The following is a 20,648-nucleotide window of genomic DNA, read 5'->3' as shown; positions in this document are numbered from 1 at the left end:
GAGGAAGTCGCTCCTCATGAGCCTCCGAGATCCAGAGCCTCAAGAGTCTTGGGAGGCTCAGGTGGCGTCCTGAGGACCATCTCCATCTCCGCCAGGACTGCGTGGTGCCTGGCCTTCTGACCTGCTAGGACGCTCCGCAGATTGCGCTGGAAGGCGGAAGCCAAGCTCGGCAGGCCAAACGGCATGCGAACGTAGCTGTGAGGTGGACCTCGCACCGGCCAGCGCACGAAGGCCAGAAGCGCTCCTGAGATGTGGCCTTGTTGAGCCCTGGGATGTCGATGCAGACGCGCAGCTCACCACCTAGCCCGGGTGGGGAGCATCGCCAGGTGGGCGGCGGTCTCCACGTATGACTCTTGCTTCCTGAAGCTCCTGAGTGGCCTTGACGATGAACTCCTGGGCACCAGGCGCTCCTCGCCCGGTGCCCTCCTAAGGGAAACGTGTCGTGAAGCACGCCTCCACGTGGTGCCCGAGCGCCTCCCTCGTGACGTTGGCCAGGTCTGAGGCCCTCCAGAAGAGAGCCCCTGAGGCCTACCCGAGGATGGCGCCGGGCGCGCCTACCTATGCGAGGGAGGAAGGCGCCCTAGGCGCGGGCGCAGATCCTGAGGTGGCGCCACTAGAGATGCCGCTCCCTTGAGGTCTAGTGCGGAGTAGCTACTTCTTGTTCTTGGGGTTGGCCTCTGGAGGGTACTACGCACCCGCGCTGTTAGGGTCTTCGATTGATGCAGCTTGGAAGGCGCGCTCGAGTGAGCACACCGCGTCTTTTTCTTCGCAGGGGACCGTGATGATTCTGCCGCTTCCTGGCATCTTGAGGACGTTGTAGCCATGGTGGGTGACTGCCATGAATTTGGCTAGCGTCGGGTACCCGAGGATGGCATTGTACGGCAGGCGGATGTGGGCGACGTCGAAGTCGACGAGATCAGTGTGGTAGTTGTCGCGCTGACTGAAGGTGATAGGGAGAAGAACTTGCCCCATCGGGGTGGTGGAGCCGTTAGTCACTCCTGAGAAAGGCCTGGTGGGCTGGAGCTGATCGTATGGCACTTGAAGGCTGTCGACGTCTCGACGGACAGGACACTGAGCCCTGCGCCGCAGTCGATGAGGGTCTTGGTGACTTGGACATTACTGATGATGGGTGAACAGAGCATCGGGAGAACGCCGGTGGTGGCCGCGCACTTGAGCTGGTCCGCCGAGCTAAAGGTGATGGCGTACTTGGACCATCTGAGTGGACGCGTGGCCTCGAGCTTGGGGAGGGCTGCGTTCACCTCGCGAGAGAACTGCTTGAAGATGCGCTGGGAGGCTGGGGCCTGAGCGCCACCCAATATGCAGGCGATGGCATGAGGCTCCTGGAAGCCCCCAGCCCCTTCGTCCTGCCGATGGTCATCGTTCCTTCTTGGCGGCGGCAGTGGAGGGAGGACAGAGTTGCCCTGAGGATGGTCCTCGCGAGGCTGGTCCCTCCAAGCGCCCTCATGAGGCTGGTCATACCAGCGGTCCTCGCGAGGCTGGTCGTGCCACTCCTGGCGGGGTCCACGATCATCCCAACGTCCTCCACCTCGTCCACCTCCTCGGCCATAGCCCCGGTCATTGCGCTCGGGGCGTCGACTAAAGCGTCCATCTCAAATGGCCCTGAGCTCTTGACAATCGTTGGGGTTGTGGGTGCACACGTTGTGGAAGGCGCAGAATGTATGGCTACCCTTGGACGACTCGGGAAGATCTCGGTCGTGCTTGGTGTCTGGCTCTGCCGTGAGTACGGCCACTCCTTTACGCTTCACGTCCTTGATCTTGGCCTTCTTCTCCTCTAGATCCGCAGCAGGGAGCTCGAGGAGGGAGAGGCGCCCCTCCTCAGCTCTTGCGCATGTTGTTGCTTTGTTGAACAGCTACAAAGTCGTGCACAGCTCCTCATGGATGGCGAGCTCCTCCTTCATCTTGATGTCGTGGACGCCGTTGGAAAACGCTGAGATTATGGCCTCATCGGTCACCTTGGGGATCTTCATGCGCACGCTGTTTAAGCGCTGGATATACTTTTGCAGGGTCTCTCCCGGCTGTTGCTTGATGCGGCGCAGGTCACCCGCGGCCGGGGGGCAGTCGCGAGTTCCCTAGAAGTTGGCGACGAAGCGGTCGCGCATCTCATCCCAGGAGGATATCGAGCCTGGGGGTAGGTTCAGGAGCCATGAGCGAGCGCCGTCCTTGAGAGCCATGGGAAACTAGTTCGCCATGACCTTGTCGTCGCCGTTGGCCGCCTCGATGCTCAGCTCCTAGAGCTGAAAGAACTCCACATGTTTGGGGGTGTCGTTGTAGCGAGGAGGCAGATCCGGCTTGAACTTGCCTGGCCAGACGACGCTACACAGCTCGGGAGTGAAGGCGCGGCAGCCTGCTGTGGCCACCGGGGCCCGTCGTGGAGGCAGAACTTGATCTTGGTGCCCTTGCGCCGCCACGGCAAGTGGCGCATGGCCCTGCCGCAACAAGCGATCCTGACGTGGCGGTGCTGGGAGCGGTGGAGCATTTTCTTGCGGACGGGGGATCTCTCGGCAGCTTCTTTCCTCGTGCACGGGCACACGGCGCGGTGGATCATGCGCGAGGATGCCGTCTTGACAAGGAGGAGGCAGAGGCGCTCCATGAGCTGCGCACCTTGGCGTGAGGGATCGCACAACGGCCAAATTCGAAGGGAGACAACTAGTACGAGTTATCCTGACAAAAGTAGTCTTCGCCTGCCAAAGCCTCTCGTGGTGACACCGTCTTGGGCTCCACGGTGACCTTCGTCCTGCCCTCCTGCTGGTCTTGGTCTTGTTGCACCGATATGGAAACCTTAGCCTAATGCCTCGGGACTCCTCGCCTGCGCTTTCCTCTTTAGCACCAAAGAGGAAATGAGGACACTATGCGCGCTGGCGCCCGCCTGGCTCTGGTCATCATGGCTTGCGTGACAGGAACCGTGCGAGGTGTCCCTTGCCTTGATCTCTCCACCCCTCGTGAGCCAGCCTAGTGAGGCTTGCCCCTAAGGAAGTCTTGCATCGTCCGCCTTGCGAGGCTTGGCCCCTCGCGAGGGTCTTGAGTGTTTGCTGGTGAAGATGGGTCGTACAGGGCCGCTGGTGGAGCCACACCGCAGGCCGCGAACGCCAAAAGTTTCTTCCACTGTGTTCACTGTAGAGATCAGAATTACTTATCGCACTCGAGTGTCCAACATCACCCTTCTGTGTAACTTTGACCTCATCACCCACAGGTAAACTTATGATCGAAGTCATTCCACACACTTCATTTTTACAAAGCTTTTTGCCAATAAACGCCCACGATTTGTCCCTCTTCTAGCCGGCGCGTGGCCAAACAAGCCAGGCGGGAAGCTTGCACGGTAAACAGTGCGGTAGCTCGGAAACAGGCTCACCGACGATACATTTGGCACCTCTTCGAGCCAAAGCGTGCGGGGCGATGTTGTCAAGCGTGCACTAGAATCCTCCGCTATGAATGTCGTGATAAGACGTGACGATTATAGGCCGGCCGGCCCCCATTTATTACAGCGGCCATTTAACCCTTGTGTCTCTTCAACCTTTCGATCGCGCCCCACCATTGCAAGAAGCACAGCCACAACGAGAAATTCTTAGAGGGTATCCTGCACGGCTCCAATGGCGCTCCGAGCAGCTGCCGACGACGAGCAGCAGTTCACCATGCGTGCAGTGGTGGACACCCACAGAAGGTTCATGGACCTCTCGGTGGTGTACACCAACGACCCGGTCTGGGTGGAGCACTCCATCCACATCATGGAGTTGTTGCTTGCCGTGGAGAAGTACAAGGTGGTCAGGTTCGACCTCGAGTACACCCGCGCTCGTGCCAGGTCTCGTCCCAAGGTTATCGTCGCCTAGATGTGTGTGTGCCACCACGTCCTTGTCTACCACTACTGCCTGGCCACAAGGCCTTGCGAGCGTTTCACCAGGTTTGTCGAAAGCCCCCACTTCATGTTCGCTACGGTGGACATCACCAACGATGTAAAGGCGCTCGATAATTCGGGCATCACCTGCCAGAATCTTGTCAATATCCACGGCTAATACAAAATCTGGGGCAACAAGGAGCATGGACTCACTGGTTCACCTCGCCGAGGCCATCATCGACCCCTACTATCGAGACATGAAGGACTCGTGCAACAAGGATAAGCGTGCCAGGCACTGGGCTTGGATGGAGAAACTCAAAAAATCTCACGTCTTGTACATGGCCAAGGAGGTGTACATGATCTACGACATGTACAGGCGGATCGTTGACATGAGGAAGTGACTCCTTCCCAAAAACGGCCAGGGATCAAGCCGGAAGCAGAGCAATGGCAAGCGTCATTGCAACAATAAGTAGATGATTAGATCCTCGTTTCTCCTACTTTAGTATGCATGTAATTGCTTTCTTTGGTGTGTGGAAATGTTATGTGTGTAGTCACTTGTGTAATTGTATGCTTAATTTGCTTATGCAATGTTGTATTTTTAAGTATATATGTTGATGCTCTGTAGCAAAAGTGTAGATGTTGTGCGGACAAAGAAAATCACATCGCACACGGACTAAACAATGTAACCCGTCGGTGATGTTTTCATCAATCACTCACAATTGTATACCAGCAATCATTTGCTCACAACACACACGGCTTGTTAGCAGTAATCGCCTGTGTTGTTATTGGTCTTTGTAGACGTTTGCGATTACAAACCTGTTTGCCTCGTATCACACACATATTGTTCATTTGAACCGTTTCTGCTCTCATGTCTCACGCAAACAGTTCATCCTAGCGAACCACATGCCCTATATCGCACACACCTTTGATCTGGCTGACAGTTTCTTTTGTGTTGCCTAATCACAAATAGTTCGTCCGAGTGAACCGTATGCTGCACATCGCACACACCTTCATTTGGTTGCCCGTTTCTTTTCTTCCTCCTCATCACAAACAGTTAATTGAGCTGAACTGTATGCCTTGCATCGCACATGCAACTAAAATCTGAACCGTGTTTGATGCATCCTCCATCGCAAACGTTTTGCACCTTTTTTAACGGGTGTTTTACACCACCGTTTGCGATTATGGCATCGCACATAGTTTCGTCGAAGGGTCTCTGATCGTAGTGACGCGTTAGCAGCAACCTGCAGTAGTGAAGTGGATCGAAGCAACGCTGATCAAGAAGCTGGACGGGCCAATAGCCATCCGGTTCGTCAAAGATATCACGGTGCGCTACGGCATGTCGAACAGCACCATCACGGACAACGGCACCAACTTCGCCAAGGGCGCGCTCGTGCAATACTGCTCCGTCTCAAGCATCCGCCACGACCTGGCTTCTGTGGCACACCCGCAGTCCAATGGCCAGGTCAAGCGGGCCAACGGTCTCATCCTATCCGGCATCAAGTCGTGACTCGTCAAGCCGCTCGTCCGCTCGCCCGGCAGCTGACTTGACGTGTTGCCAGCCATCCTCTGGAGTCTCCGCACCACGCCAAACCGGTCGACCATGTTCACCCCATTCTTCCTCGTCTACGGAGCCAAAGCCGTCATCCCGACTGACATCGAGTTCGACTCGCCATGCGTCGTGGTGTACACCGAAGCCAAAGCCAAAGAAGCCCGCGAGGACGGTGTCGACCTGCTCGAAGAAGCATGCGTCTTGGCACTCAGCCGGTCAGCCATCTACCAGCAAGGCCTGAGGAACTACCACAGCAAGAAGATAAATCCCCTCGCGTTCCGCGAGGGAGACCTCGTCCTCCGACTCGTCCAGCAGCAAGTCGGCTAGCACAAGCTGTCCTCCCTATGGGAGGTCCCCTCATCATCACCAAAGCCTTGTGCAACCTCATCGACGCCCGCAAGTCAAACAAGCGCAAGAGAGACACCACCGGCGAAGAAACAACCCGGCCGTGGAATGCAGAACTCCTCCGCCCATTTTATAGTTAGCCGTGTACACGTATGTATTACTGCCTTTTGTAATCATACGAAAACTATGGAGTCCCCAAACGACAATCAGGGGCTGCCCTTTCTGACAAAGCTATTGTGTCTCCCGCATTCATGCATTTTTTTATTAAAACCAACCACACCACCGACTTGACTTGCTCGACCCGGGGGCTCGGGGGCTGGCTGGCTTGGACACCACCCGCCGCCCTCCTTGGTGCTTCTTGACGCGTTGAGGTCGCCGCGTTCCTCCACTTCGCCCTAGGCCACAGAACCGGCTTCGGCTGTCGGCTGGCAAGAAAAATGGGCCAAAGCACCAGCACGTTATGAGTACTAAGTCAACGGCCTCCAGATTGCCCAATCCGGCCCCGACACTTCAAATTGCCACACGACCGGCTGCTCGCCAAACCGGCTTCACCGGATTGCCGCCAGCCGGCCCAGTGCGTGTTTCGCTCGCGCTCAATGTTTCAAAAAAGCCTAACTACCCCGCACTCCTCTCAACGGTCGAACTCCTTGTCACGGACCGGAGCCTGGTCCGTGAGACCTGCGGGGGGGGGGGAGGCCCAAGAGGGGAAGATTGCAAGAAAATGGCTCAAAAGACGAAAAGCAAAGGCGCAAACACCCACGAAATTTATACATCACAAATTTAAACAGGCCCAAGGTGAGAGTTCATTACACCTAAACACCCCAAGTGGGTGGGTGGACCTTCTACCTAACAGAAATTTCTAAGCTAAACATGGTAGCCTCAGGCATCCCTAGTGCCGGGTCGGGCAGCTACCGGCTCCTCCTCGGTGGCCTTCAGGTTTGCCGAGGTGCCGGCGTCCTCATCTCTGGCATCGTCATTGTCGTAGACACCCGTCTCCTCGGAGCTGCCCTCCGGGTCGTTCAGAAGCAGGCCGTAGTCGTTAGCAGGCACGACTCCGCCATCTTCCGTCCGCTTTGGCTGGAACTCATCGTGAATGGCGAACCCAGCAATGTAGCTGTCCCGGGCTGTGATCCGTTCGGCCTCCACCCGCAACTGGTTCTTCGTGCCGGCTTGCTGGCCCATCAACGCGTCCAGCGACAGATCTGGATGCCAAGATATCGCAAACCTGAGCGCCATCTCAGCGTCGGCATGGGCGGCAGAAACACGCCACTCGTGGAGCCGACCCAGGCCCGACTCCAACCACCGCACCAACCGCGTGAAGCTGTTCAGTGCAACGGAGCCCGGCCAGAGGGCCGCCGTCATAGCCGCGCCGGCCTTAGAGAGCCGCCCCATTTTCTCGCCCAAGACTCGCAGACGAGCTTCGACGGTGGTCGCGATCTCCCGGAAGGTCCAAGCCACCTGCGCGTCAGTCCCGGAGCCCACAACTCCCTCCAGGTCTTGCTGAAAGCGGACGGCCTTCTCCGCCAGCTGGCACGTCTCCAGGAAGGCCCCTATCAAAAAGAAGATCAAGTCAAATCAACCAAGGGGAAAAGCCGGCAACACAACCCGGCAGAACCGAAGGAAAGCACTTACTGGAGAAGGACTCTTCCAGGTGCTGCACTTCGAGCAACGTACCACGCCGTTCCCTAGCAATGGTGCGGTCACGCTCCTGGAGTGTCTTCTCCAAGTCGGCGACCTTGGCAAGGGCCGTCTTCAACTCGGCGTCCTTGGCCTCGGCCGCATTCTCGGCCTCCTTGAGGCGATGGATTTCCGCCTGACGGGCCTCCTCCGTTGTGGCCTCCAGCACCTTCAGGCGCTCCAGCTCGGCCTGCAGCTGGCCGTTGTCGTCGGCCAGCTTGCCGCATTGCTGATCGGCCTCTACAAGGCCCGACTGCACCTCCATAGCCTTGGCAGCCTCCGCCTTGAGGCGCTCCACCTCGGCCTCACGACGGCTCTTGTCACCCGCCAGCCACTCCCGCAGCCGGCTGGCCTCCTCAAGAGCATGTCGGGCTCCCGTCGCCTCCTCCTTCGCCACCATCACCTCGGCCCCAAGACGGCCGGTGTTGGTGACATGCCGGTCGTAATGGAAGCCGGCTCGAATCAGCCGGGTCTTCCAAGAGAACACCTCGACTGTAAAAGAAAGACTCGGAAACAAAGAATCACTTTAAGATTTGACCAAACTGCTACGCAGTTGGCCCGAATCTCGGGGGCTACACCCAGTGGGTGCGCTAGCGCGCCCCCACTAAAAAGAGCATGCAATAAAAATACCTACGGCGGCGCACAGCTCCTCCTCCTTGGCGGCAGGCCGCTCTTTGAGCTGCCGGTGCTTCTCAAGAAGCCGGTTAATGACGCTGGCCCGGAAGGAGTCCAGTTGCTGCAAGGAGCAACGATCAGCACGAGACAACGGTTGAAGATTCGACCCAACTGCTACGCAGTTGGCCCGAATCTCGGGGGCTACACCTAGTGTGTGTGCTAGCGCCCCCACCCAGAAGAAGCAACGAAAAGAAAAACAGCAGACAAGGGAGAACTTGCAAACACGGCGCGCTCCAGCTCCCGCGTCTGCTCCACCTCGGCCTGGCGAAGGCCTGGATCCGGCCCGCCCACCCCCGCAGGCGCCGGCTCATAGCGGCCATTGTCGCCTCCTCCTGGGTCAGGGGCTCAAACAAGACCTCGCTGGTCCCGCCCCGAGTCGGCTGCGACCCGGCGGCCTGGCGACCCCCTTGCCTGGGCACCAGGGCGTACTCTCCGCTGACCACCTCTCTCGCAGTCGGTGCCTTCTCCAGCGCCCTCTCCGGTGTCTTCTCCAACACCCTCACTGGCTCGACCACTACTAGGAAAAGGCCTACTAGTGGCGCACCTATTTTGCCTACTAATGGCGCACTACAGGTGCGCCACTAACACCAAGCCATTAGAACTTTTTACTAATGGCGCACCACTAGTGCGCCATTAGTATATGGTATACTAATGGCGCACCACAGGTGCGCCATTAGTATCCCACAGGTGCGCCATTAGTATCTGGTATACTAATGGCGCACCTCATGGAAGTGCGCCATTAGTAACAATTTTTTTTAAAAAAATCATTTTTTCTTAATCTCAGGTCACTATTTCACATATGAGATATCCAACACACATATATACAACAAGCATCCATATAACAATCATATCCAACACACAAGTTTCATCATATATACATACATAGCCAACACATAGTTCCATCGTTACATATTACAAAAGTTTCACATTCTTCATCCAACACCGTTATCCATCAATTCACAAAAGTTTCACATTGATACAAAATAAAAACACAAATGGAAAAGAAGCACTCCATCCATGCAAGCTTCCGTGAATTAAATCAAATATGCAAAATGATAAACAAGAAGTTAGAAGAAGAAGAAGAAGAAGAAGAAGAAGAGAAGAAGAAGAAGAAGACTAGAAGAATACTAGAAGAAGAAGAACACTAGAAGAAGAATAAGAAGAATAATAGGAAGACTATAAGCTTATTATGTAAACTTGATCATTTTGTGCTAACATAAGTAATTTTGGAGCTAACCTATAGGAAACTAAGCATATAAGCTCTCTAAGTTAGCATATTAGAGCCAACTTAGGTAAAATGAAGCTAACCTATGTCATTTTGGAAAAGAAGAAGAATAAGAAGAATAAGAAGAAGACTATAAGCTTATTATGTAAACTTGATCATTTTGTGCTAACATAAGTAATTTTTGAGCTAACCTATAGGAAACTAAGCATATAAGCTCTAAGTTAGCATACTAGAGCCAACTTAGGTAAAATGAAGCTAACCTATATCATTTTGGAAAAGAAGAAGAATAAGAAGAAGACTATAAGCTTATTATGTAAACTTGATCATTTTGTGCTAACATAAGTTATTTTGGAGCTAACCTATAGGAAACTAAGCATATAAGCTCTAAGTTAGCATATTAGAGCCAACTTAGGTCAAATGAAACTAACATATGTCATTTTGGAAAAGAAGAAAAATAAGAAGAAGACTATAAGCTTATTATGTAAACTTGATCATTTTGTGCTAACATAAGTAATTTTGGAGCTAACCTATAGGAAACTAAGCATATTAGAGATAACATAGGTAACTAAGTATATATATATATATATATCATTTTGGAGATCTGACATACCTGACATAGTTTAGTTCTCATTGTTCTTCTCCTTCTCCTTCCTCAGCCTGATGCGCCAAGAGCGGCGAGGCAGTGGAGGCAGCTATGGGATGTAGTCTTCTACCATAATTGGTGTGGTCATGTCGCCCAGCTGTGGGATCGCCGGCGCCACCACCGGTGCGTGGTCACTATTAGGCACCACCACCATCGCGAGGCCACCTTCAGGCAGGACGGGCACGACCATCGGTAGGTCATCCTCAGCCACCATCATCTCTTGCCCATGGTCAGCCACCACCATCTCTTGCCCATGGTCAGCCACCACCATCTCCTGCCCATGGTCAGCCACCACCATCTCTTGCCCTTGGTCAACCACAACCAATGCTAGGTCATCCTCAGCCTGATGCCCATCGTCATCCTGCAGCTCCTCATCCCCACTCTGCTCCTCTTCTCCCCCACTCCAGTCCGGATCATCCTTCTTGTTGTCTTTGCTGCTGCCAGAATCGATGTTGCTTTCGCTAAAGCCAGAATCACTGTTGCTTTTGCTACATCCATAATCGCTGCTGCTTTGGCTGTAGCCAGTGTCGCTGCAGTTGCTCCCATTGCCTGTCCAAATGCAACAATGACCGTTAACAATCGATGTGAGACAAAGCGAAATGTAGAGGAATAAGAAGAGGCAGAACGCACTGGCATCTTCATCGTCAGCGTAGCGCATGCGACACATAGTCGCATTGAAAACCTTCACGATGAGCATTGTGGTGTCATCGTCGTACCTGAAGAGAAGAAAGTACCCGGTCCGCAGGTCGTACGCACTGTAGAACTTCTCCCAGCCACGACACAGGTACATGTGGCCCTCCTCGATCACCAACTCCACATCCCACAGCCTGCGAACCCCGCTGCCGGCCTGTCGGAGCTTCACATTATCTAGCGGATCTTCACCCAACATGTTCATAAAAGTGTCAGGCAGCCTCTGCAATTTGGGACAAGGAGTGATGCAGCAAACAACAGAGTTATCATAATGAGATGGGTGAAGGGGAGATCTCTTGTTTTATATACCTGCCTCGTGGCTGATACTGAAGTCCCAAGTATGATACTGAAGAACTCGAAAGCATCCAACTCGTACTCTGGTGAGGCAGAGCGGCGGTGGCTGCTTCCCCCCATCTCTGATAAGCAGCAGAAGAGACCAATTAGTACCCTTACAACATTATCATACAACATTATAGCAGCATAAATTTTGAGCAGAAGATAATCAACTACATCAATGCACTTCCAAAGTACCCGCTTCCCACCCATGATGTTGTTAAGCGAGGACTAGTGCCAAATGCATTTTCGGTATGAAAATACATCACAGGCCACTATGTTATTTAATATCATTCTTATCGAAGACTAATGATTGTTACATCCTACTAAAATGATGTTCTGTCCTCAGAGATGTCTCGTTACTTATGAGGAAGCAGCAAATAAACACTTGAAAAAAGCGCTCATCCTCGAAGATGCATTCTTGGTTATATTACCATTCTGAGTTATGTTGTTCTATTATTTTATTTGAAGACATGAAGGGTTACTTATTTGAAGGTGCTACTCCTAAGAAAGGTCAACTTTTTGATCATCAGCCTCTACAATTAAACAATGATGCATTCTTCCTTTTCCTTTCCATCTTCTTCATCTCCACCTCTCTTCTTTTCTTGTTCTCCTTTTTCTTTCTTCTCCTTCCTCCTCCTCCTCTTCTCCTTCTTCCTTTCTTGTTCTGTTTTCAACTTTCTTCTTATTCTTCTTCCTTTTTTCCCTTTTTCCTCTTCTTCTACTTCTTCTTCTTTTTTTCAACTTTCTTCTTATTCTAATTATCTAAACCTAAATCTAGCACTAACCTAAACCAACTACTAACCTAAACCTATAAATAACCTAATTAAACCTAAACAGCAAAGAAAAATAGTAGAAAAAAACAAAAAAATGCTCACCTTGGCTCCGGGGGCAGGGGGTGGTGGTGGTGGTGGCGGGCCTGGTTCCGGGGGGCGCGAGGCGGACGCGGGGGGCCCGCGGCGAGCCTGGCTCCGGTGGCGGCGGCGAGCCGGGCTCGGGGGGCGGCGCGGGCGCAGGGGCCGACGGGCAAGTGGTGGGGGCTGCGGGGCACCATGGGGGCGCCATTTGCGCGACGGGGCGCCGGGGCGGGGCGCCGTTCAGGCGACGGGGCACCGGGGCGGTGGCGGGTGGTGGGGGCGACGGGGCGAGGGGCGGTGGGGCCAGGGGGCGGTGGCGGGTGGCGGCGACGGCGTCGGGTGGTTGGGACAGTGGGGCGACGGGGCGAGGGGAGGTAGGGCAAGGGGGCGGCGAGGGGAGGGCGGGCGACGGGGCGAGGGGAGGTGGGGCTCGGCATTACTAACAATTTTTTATTTTTTTTTTCAAAACTACTAATGGCGCACGGTGGGTGTGGTGCGCCATTACTATGTCCACTAGTAATGGCGCACTATACCATGGTGCGCCATTAGTAACATATTTTTTTAATTTTTTTTTCAAAACTACTAATGGCGCACCACACACCATGTGCGCCATTAGTAATATATTACTAATGGCGCACCAACACATGGTGCACCATTAGTATATAGTAATGGCGCACCACATGTCTGGTGCGCCATTAGTGGCCATATCATCTATAGCCCTTTCCCTAGTAGTGGACGGCCGGAGTGGCCTGCGGTGCTGTTGGGGAACGCAGTAATTTCAAAAAAAAATCCTATGCACACGCAAGATCATGGTGATGCATAGCAACAAGAGGGGAGAGTATCGTCTGCGTACCCTCGTAGACCGTAAGCGGAAGCGTTACGACAACGCGGTTGATGTAGTCGTACGTCTTCACGATCGACCGATCTAGCACCGAAGGTACGGCACCTCCGTGATCTGCACACGTTCAGCTCGGTGACGTCCCGCGAACTCACGATCCAGTAGAGCTTCGAGGGAGAGTTTCGTCAGCACGACTGTAACGCCCCAAGACCGGAGCTTCAGATGCCTTCCATTCGGAGATTCGTTGTTGATTTGTTTCGTCTGTTGCATTCATCTTTGCATCATGTGCATTGCATCATGTCATCATGCAACACGTTTTAAAACTCAACTAAATAAACCGTATGGATCTTCGTGTCCATTTAAACCGAGGGAATTCACATGGTGATTCTCTTTATAACATATCCTCCCGATATTAGGGAGCTATAATAAATATTCCATTTTCGGAATCACCCATGAACACACATGCAAAATAATTCCCCATGCCTTTGTCCCATGCATCATCTTCTTCTCCTTTCCTTCTAGTTCTTTCTTCTACAAGTCCCACTTTCCCATTCTCTATTAATGTCCTTTATTTTCCTATAAATTCTCGATCATGCTCTCAACCTCTCTGCCAAATTTCATCTCATTTGACGTTGTTTTGGTTGGGTTCAAAATTGCATCAAGTTTGAAGTTGATTCAAACTTGGTTTAATTTTCTACCTTTAAAAATGCCCAAAGCAATTTATTAAAATAGGGTATAATTCCAGGGTATACCTCTCCTTTCACCCTGTGCATTTCTCTTTATTTTTCTATCTGAAGAAAAAGAAAAGAGTAAGAGAGAGAGAAGGAGCCCAGCAGCCAGCAGGCCTCCAGATCTTTCCCTCTCCCCACCTAAGTGGCCTAAGGCCTAGCCGCCAGCCTCTAAGGCCCATCTGCATCGAAGGACAGCCCGGCCCATCTCCCTCGCTAACCCTAACGTCAACCGAACCCCACTCCCATCGTTCTCTCGTTCCCTCCCGCAGCGCCGCACCGGATCCCCCTCTCCCTCACAGTCTATCTCTCTCCCACATCTCGCTCTCTTCCTCGCAGCCTCCCGCGTGCCTCCCTCTACAGCATAGGACGCGCCCGCGCCTCCTCCTCACCAAGCTCCCCGTCGCCCAGGCGCCCGAGGAGAGGAGCTCCTCGAGCCCCTGCGCCCGCAGACGTTTCCCAGGCGCCTGAGGAGAGGAGCTCCTCGAGCACGTGCGCCCGGAGACGTCGCCCGTCGCCAGCGCCCCAAGTCTGCGTCGCCGAGCCCCTCGTCCAGCCGGAGCTGCTCCTTCTGCCGCGCGCCACCCCGAGCCGTCGAGCCGTCGTCCTCAACCCCGCCTCTCCTGCTTGTCGACCGTGCCGCCGGAGCCCTGCATCGCGCCAAGCGTCTCCGGCGCCCCCAAGTCCACGTCGCCGACCTCCTGCCATGGCCTCCTCCTCACTTCGAGTCCACACCGTCAAGCTCCAGCACGAGGACCCTCCGTGCTCTTGCCCGTTCCACCCCGCAGCTGCTTGTCAGCAGATGCTCCGCCGACGTCCAGGTTCCATAGCGACTCCTTGCTGCTCCCTGCATCACCCCACATTCGCTGGCGTCTTCAACCACCCGAGATCCTCCTCCGTGCCACCGCTGGCCCCTGCTCAAGCCGCCAAGACTGCAATCAAATGTCCGTATACGACTATGCAAATACACAAGTCTTTCTGAGCTCACTTGGACGCAAAGTACCACGTCGCCAAAACCCGATACGAAGTACCCCGACGGTTCATCTATAACGGCAAGTCACAAGATTGTCCTGGATATCATCAAGTACCACGACGACCCTCGAAGAGTTCGGATTCGACAAGTTCGACTATGGAACGGAAACCACTACTTCCACTACCGCCGTCTTCGGAATCGCTAAGAACGTCAAGTTCCTCCACGACGCCCGACGCCTAAAACGATCATCGAACCGGAAATAACGCCAAGTACTAGGTCAACAAGGACCGCCAAGTTCGTCTTCCGCCATCTCCGAAATCGCCAAGTACCACAACGATATGAGAACAACTGTTGTCGACGTGCATTTTCCCAAGTACCACTACCGTCGACCCTCGAAGACTCCGTGGACGTCAAGTTTCTCGCCCTACCACTGAACATCTACGGAAACGTGTGAGACTAAAAATGTGAATGACTAGCGTCGCCACGAGAACGACTACTTCCCACGACGATCGTGAACGACTACACCGCTTGACCCAAACCGCTCCGGTAACGCTCGCTTCGAAGGTATAACATCGAGACGACCACCATGGACGAATGTTGTGTGATACGAGTTGAACCCCATGTTCGCAGCGTGCCCGTTTGTTTCACGCACGACCCTCGGTTCCCATGCCACCAACACATGGGACACCCGGTATCCGGGAGTGCCCCACCATCTTTTGCACGCATCCGCACACTTCTCCTTTGCATCGGTATCTCAATCGAATTACCGGAACCGGAATGTTGTCGTGGCACCATTTCCGTTATCGTTGTCGTGGCACCCCTTTCATTTCCTCCACGATGACAAATGCCTCATATCTTATCATGCCAACATTTTTCATAAATTGCATAAACTTGCACATGTCATCCGCATCATGATAACTACAATTAAAATGTTTAAAATTGTTATTGCATTAAATTACTAAGACATATGGGGATTTACCGGATTTGTTGTTTGTTATACCCGGCCCCATTTAAATTTTTTAGATAGTATAGTTTTGTTATGCTTCACCCCATGTTAAGCAACATTTAATATTGTTGAGTACATAAACAAGATCAAACTAAATAAGTCACGTGGTGTTTCGTCAATATGCAACGGAGTTGCATATTGAGCTCCACTTAATTTGCAGGTTTGTTTGTGCACTTTGCCATGCCAAGTATCTTTAAACCGGACATGCATCATAATTGTTTGCGCATCATGCCATGCTATGTGATGGTTGTTTACTATGTTGTTTGCTTCTTTCTGGTATTGCTTCTTTAGGTTGGTTCCGATAAAGTCGCGTTTGTGAGGATCCGTTCGACTTCGTCCATTTGTCTTCTTCATGGACTCGTTCTTCTTGCTTGCAGGATCTCAGGCAAGATGACCATACCCACGAAATCACTTCTATCTTTGCTTGCTAGTTGCTTGCTCTTTTGCTATGCCTATGTTGCGATACATACCACTTGCTTATCATGCCTCCCATATTGTTAAGCCAAGCCTCTAACCCACCTTGTCCTAGCAAACTGTTGTTTGGCTATGTTACCGCTTTGCTCAGCCCCTCTTATACCGTTGTTAGTTGCAAGTGAAGATTGGAGCTTGTTCCATGTTTGGAACATGGTTATTTTGTTGAGATATCACAATACCTCTTATTTAATTAATGCATCTATATACTTGGTAAAGGGTGGAAGGCTCGGCCTTATGCCTGGTGTTTTGTTCCACTCTTGCTGCCCTAGTTTCCATCATATCGGTATTATGTTCCCGGATTTTGTGTTCCTTACACGGTTGGGTTTTAATGGGAACCCCTTGATAGTTTGCTTTGAATAAAACTCCTCCAGCAAGGCCCAACCTTGGTTTTACCATTCGCCACCTAGCCTTTTTCCCTTGGGAGTCACGCATCCCAAGGGTCATCTTTATTTTAGCACCCCCCCCCCCCCCGGGGCCAATGCTTGTCTAAGTTTTAGTCCAAACTAGAGCCCCTTGCAGCGCCACCTCGGGGAAACTCGAGGGCTGGTTTTAGTTGTACGGATTACTTATCCGGTGTGCCCTGACAACGAGATATGTGCAGCTCCTATCGGGATGTTGGCGAATCGGGCGGTCTTGCTAGACATGTTTTACCATTGTCGAGGATGTCTTGTAACCGGGATGCCGAGTCTGATCGGATTGTCTTGGGAGAAGGAATATCCTTCGTTGACCGTGAGAGCTTGTGATGGGCTAAGTTGGGACAACCCTGCAGGGATTGACCTTTCAAAAGCCGTGCCCGCGGTTATGGGCAGATGGGAATTTGTTAATGTCCGGTTGTAGAAATCCTGAAACTTAACTTAATTAAAATGCACCAACCGCGTGTGTAACCGTGATGGTCTCTTCTCGGCGGAGTCCGGGAAGTGAACACGGTGTTGGAGTTATGCTTGACGTAGGTTGTTCTAGGATCACTTCTTGATCATAGATTCTCAACCGTTCTTTTGCCTTCTCTTCTCGCTCTCATTTGCGTTTGTTAGCCACCAAATATGCTAGTCGCTTGCTGCAGCTCCACCTCATACCTTTTAACCTTCCTATAAGCTTAAATAGTCTTGATCGCGAGGGTGTGAGATTGCTTTATAGGTGCCGATGAAAATCGTGCAGGGGACGCAACCGAGCTCAAGGAGGAGCTCGATGAATATCGTGTTCATTTTGTTGTTCCATTTCCAGTTGATCAGTAGTGGAGCCCAGTTGGGACGATCGGGGATCTGTGTAGCATTTGGGGTAGTCTTCTTTTATTTTTTTGGTTCCATAGTCGGACCTTGAGTGTATTTGGATGAATGTAATGCTTTATTCATGTATTGTGTGAAGTGGCGATTGTAAGCCAACTATGTATCTCTTTCCCTTATGTATTACATGGGTTGTGTGAAGATTACCTCACTTGCGACATTGCTTTCAATGCGGTTATGCCTCTAAGTCGTGCTTCAACACGTGGGAGATATAGCCACATCGAGGGTGTTACAACAACGGCATGATTACGGTGATGATGATGCTACCGAAACAGGGCTTCGCCTAAGCACCTCTATGATATGACCGATGTGGATTATGGTGGAGGAGGGCACCGCACACGGCTAAAGATCAATGATCAACTTGTGTGTCCATGGGGTGCCCCCTCCCCCATATATAAAGGAGTGGAGGAGGGGGAGGTCTGGCCCTCTAGTATGGCGCGCCCTGGGGAGTCCTACTCCCACCGGGAGTAGGATTCCCCCCTTCCATGTAGTAGGAGTAGGAGAGAAGGAAGGGGAAGAGAAAAGAGAAGTAAGGAGGGCGCGCCGCCCCTCCCCCAAGTCCAATTCAGACTAGGCCATGGGGGGCGCGCGGCCTGCCCTAGGCAGCCCCTCCCTCTCCCCTAAAGCCCAATAAGGCCCATATACTCCTCGGCGAATTCCCGTAACTCTCTGGTACTCCGATAAATACCCGAACCACTCAGAACCTTTCCGATGTCCAAATGTAGCCTTCCAGTATATCGATCTTTACGTCTCGAACATTTCGAGGCTCCTCGTCATGTCCCTGATCTCATCCGGGACTCCGAACAACCTTCGGTACATCAAAACACGTAAACTCATAATTCCGATCGTCACCGAACGTTAAGCGAGTGGACCCTACGGGTTCGAGAACTATGTAGACATGATCGAGACTCATCTCCAGTCAATACCCAATAGCGGAACCTAGATGCTCATATTGGTTGCCACATATTCGACGAAGATCTTTATCGGTCAACCCGCATAACAACATACGTTGTTCCCTTTGTCATCGGTATGTTACTTGCCCGAGATTCGATTGTCAGTATCTCAATACCTAGTTCAATCTCGTTACCGGCAAGTCTCTTTACTCGTTCCGTAATTCTACATCCCGTAACTAACTCATTAGCTACATTGCTTGCAAGGCTTATAGTGATGTACATTACCGAGAGGGTCCAGAGATACCTCTCCGACAATAGGAGTGAAAAATCCTAATCTTGATCCATGCCAACTCAACAAACACCATCGGAGACACCTGTAGAGCACCTTTATAATCACCCAGTTACGTTGTGACATTTGGTAGCGCACAAAGTTTTCCTCCGGTATTCAGGGGTTGCATGATCTCATAGTCATAGGAACATGTATAGTTATGGAGAAAGCAATATCAACAAACTAAACGACCATCGTGCTAAGCTAACGGAATGGGTCAAGTGAATCACATCATTCTCTAATGATGTGATCCCGTTAATCAAATGATAACTCATGTCTAGGGCTAGCAAACTTAACCATCTTTGATTTCAACGAGCTAGTCAAGTAGAGGCATACTACTGACACTTTGTTTGTCTATGTATTCACACATGTACGAAGTTTCTGGTTAATACAATTCTAGCATGAATAATAAACATTTATCATGATATAAGGAAATAAATAATAACTTTATTATTGCCTCTAGGGCATATTTACTTCAGTCTCCCACTTGCACTAGAGTCAATAATCTAGTTCACATCTTTATGTGATTAGTTCACATCTCCATGTGACTAATACCCAAAGGGTTTACTAGAGTCAATAATCTAGCTCACATCGCTATGTGATTAACACCCAAAGAGTGATCATGTTTTGCTTGTGAGAGAAGTTTAGTCCACGGGTCTGCAACATTTAGAGCCGTATGTATTTCACAAATTTCTATGTCTACAATGCTCTGCACGGAGCTACTCTAGCAAATTGCTCCCTCTTTCAATATGTATCTAGATCGATACCTAGAGTCATCTAGATCGATGTGAAAAGCTTGCATCGATGTAACTCTTTACGATGAACTCTTTTATCACCTCCATAACCGAGAAATATTTCCTTAGTCCTCTAAGGATAATTTTGACCGATGTCCAGTGATCCACTCCTGGCTCACTATTGTACCCTCTTTCCATACTTATGGTGAGGTACACAATAGGTCTAATACAGAGCATAGCATACTTTATAGAACCTATGACTGAGGCATAGGGAATGACTTTCATTCTCTCTCTATTTTCTGCCATGGTCAGGTTTTGAGTCTTTACTCAACTTCACACCTTGCAACACAGGCAAGAACTCCTTCTTTGACTTTTCCATTTTGAAATACTTCAAAATCTTGTCAAGGTATGTACTCATTGAAAATATATTAAGCGTCTAGATCTATCTCTATAGATCTTGATGCTCAATATGTAAGTAGCTTCACCGAGGTCTTTCTTTGAAAAACTCCTTTCAAACATTCCTTTATGCTTTCCAGAAAATTCTACATTATTTCTGATCAACAATATGTCATTCACATATACTTATTAGAAATGATGTAGTGCTCCCACTCACTTTCTTGTAAATACAAGCTTCACCGCAAGTCTGTATAAAATCATATGCCTTGATCACTTTGTCAAAGCATATATTCCAACTCCGAGATGCTTGCAACAGTCCATAGATGGATCGCTGGAGCTTGCTCACTTTGTTAGCACCTTTAGGATCGACAAAACCTTCTCGTTGCATCATATACAACTCTTCTTTAAGAAATCCATTAAGGAATGCAGTTTTGGCATCCATTTGCCAGATATAAAATGCGGCAACTGCGAACATGATTCGGACAGACTTTTTAAGCATCGATACGAGTGAGAAAATCTCATTGTATTCAACACCTTGAACTTGTCGAAAACATTTTGTGACAATTCGAGCTTTCTAGATAGTAACACTACTATCAGCGTCTGTCTTCCTCTTGAAGATCCATTTATTCTCAATGACTCACCGATCATCGGGCAAGTCAATCAAAGTCCATACTTTGTTCTCACACATGGATCCCATCTCATATATCGTGGCCTCAAGCCATTTTGCAGAATCTGGGCTCATCATCGCTTCCTCATAGTTCGTAGGTTCGTCATGGTCTAGTAACATGACTTCCAGAAGAGGATTACCGTACCACTATAGTGCGGACCATACTCTGGTTAACCTACGAGGTTCGGTAGTAACTTGATCTGAAGTTTCATGATCATCATCATTAGCTTCCTCACTAATTGGTGTAGGAATCACTGGAACTGATTTCTGTGATGAACTACTTTCCAATTCGGGAGAAGGTACAATTACCTCATCAAGTTCTACTTTCCTCCCACTCACTTCTTTCGAGAGAAACTCCTTCTCTAGAAAGGATCCATTCTTAGCAACAAAGATCTTGCCTTCGGATCTGTGATAGAAGGTGTACCCAAAATTTTCTTTTTTGGGGGTATCCTATGAAGACGCACTTCTCCGATTTGGGTTCGTGCTT

The 20,648-nt window shown here is 50.9% G+C and overlaps 1 pseudogene; it reads right to left on the bottom strand.

Annotated features, from left to right (window-relative positions):
• Nucleotides 1-293: 293 nt before the first annotated feature.
• LOC147965041 (uncharacterized) lies at nucleotides 294-1,919 on the bottom strand (annotated as a pseudogene).
• Between the last annotated feature and the right edge of the window lie 18,729 nt (nucleotides 1,920-20,648).

Source organism: Triticum urartu, chromosome 6A, assembly GCF_056163025.1.
Source record: "Triticum urartu cultivar PI428250 chromosome 6A, HENAU_Tu73, whole genome shotgun sequence".
Lineage (NCBI taxonomy): Eukaryota > Viridiplantae > Streptophyta > Magnoliopsida > Poales > Poaceae > Triticum > Triticum urartu.
The sequence above is the reverse complement of the archived record's forward strand: the minus strand, read 5'-3'. Positions and strand labels throughout refer to the sequence as shown.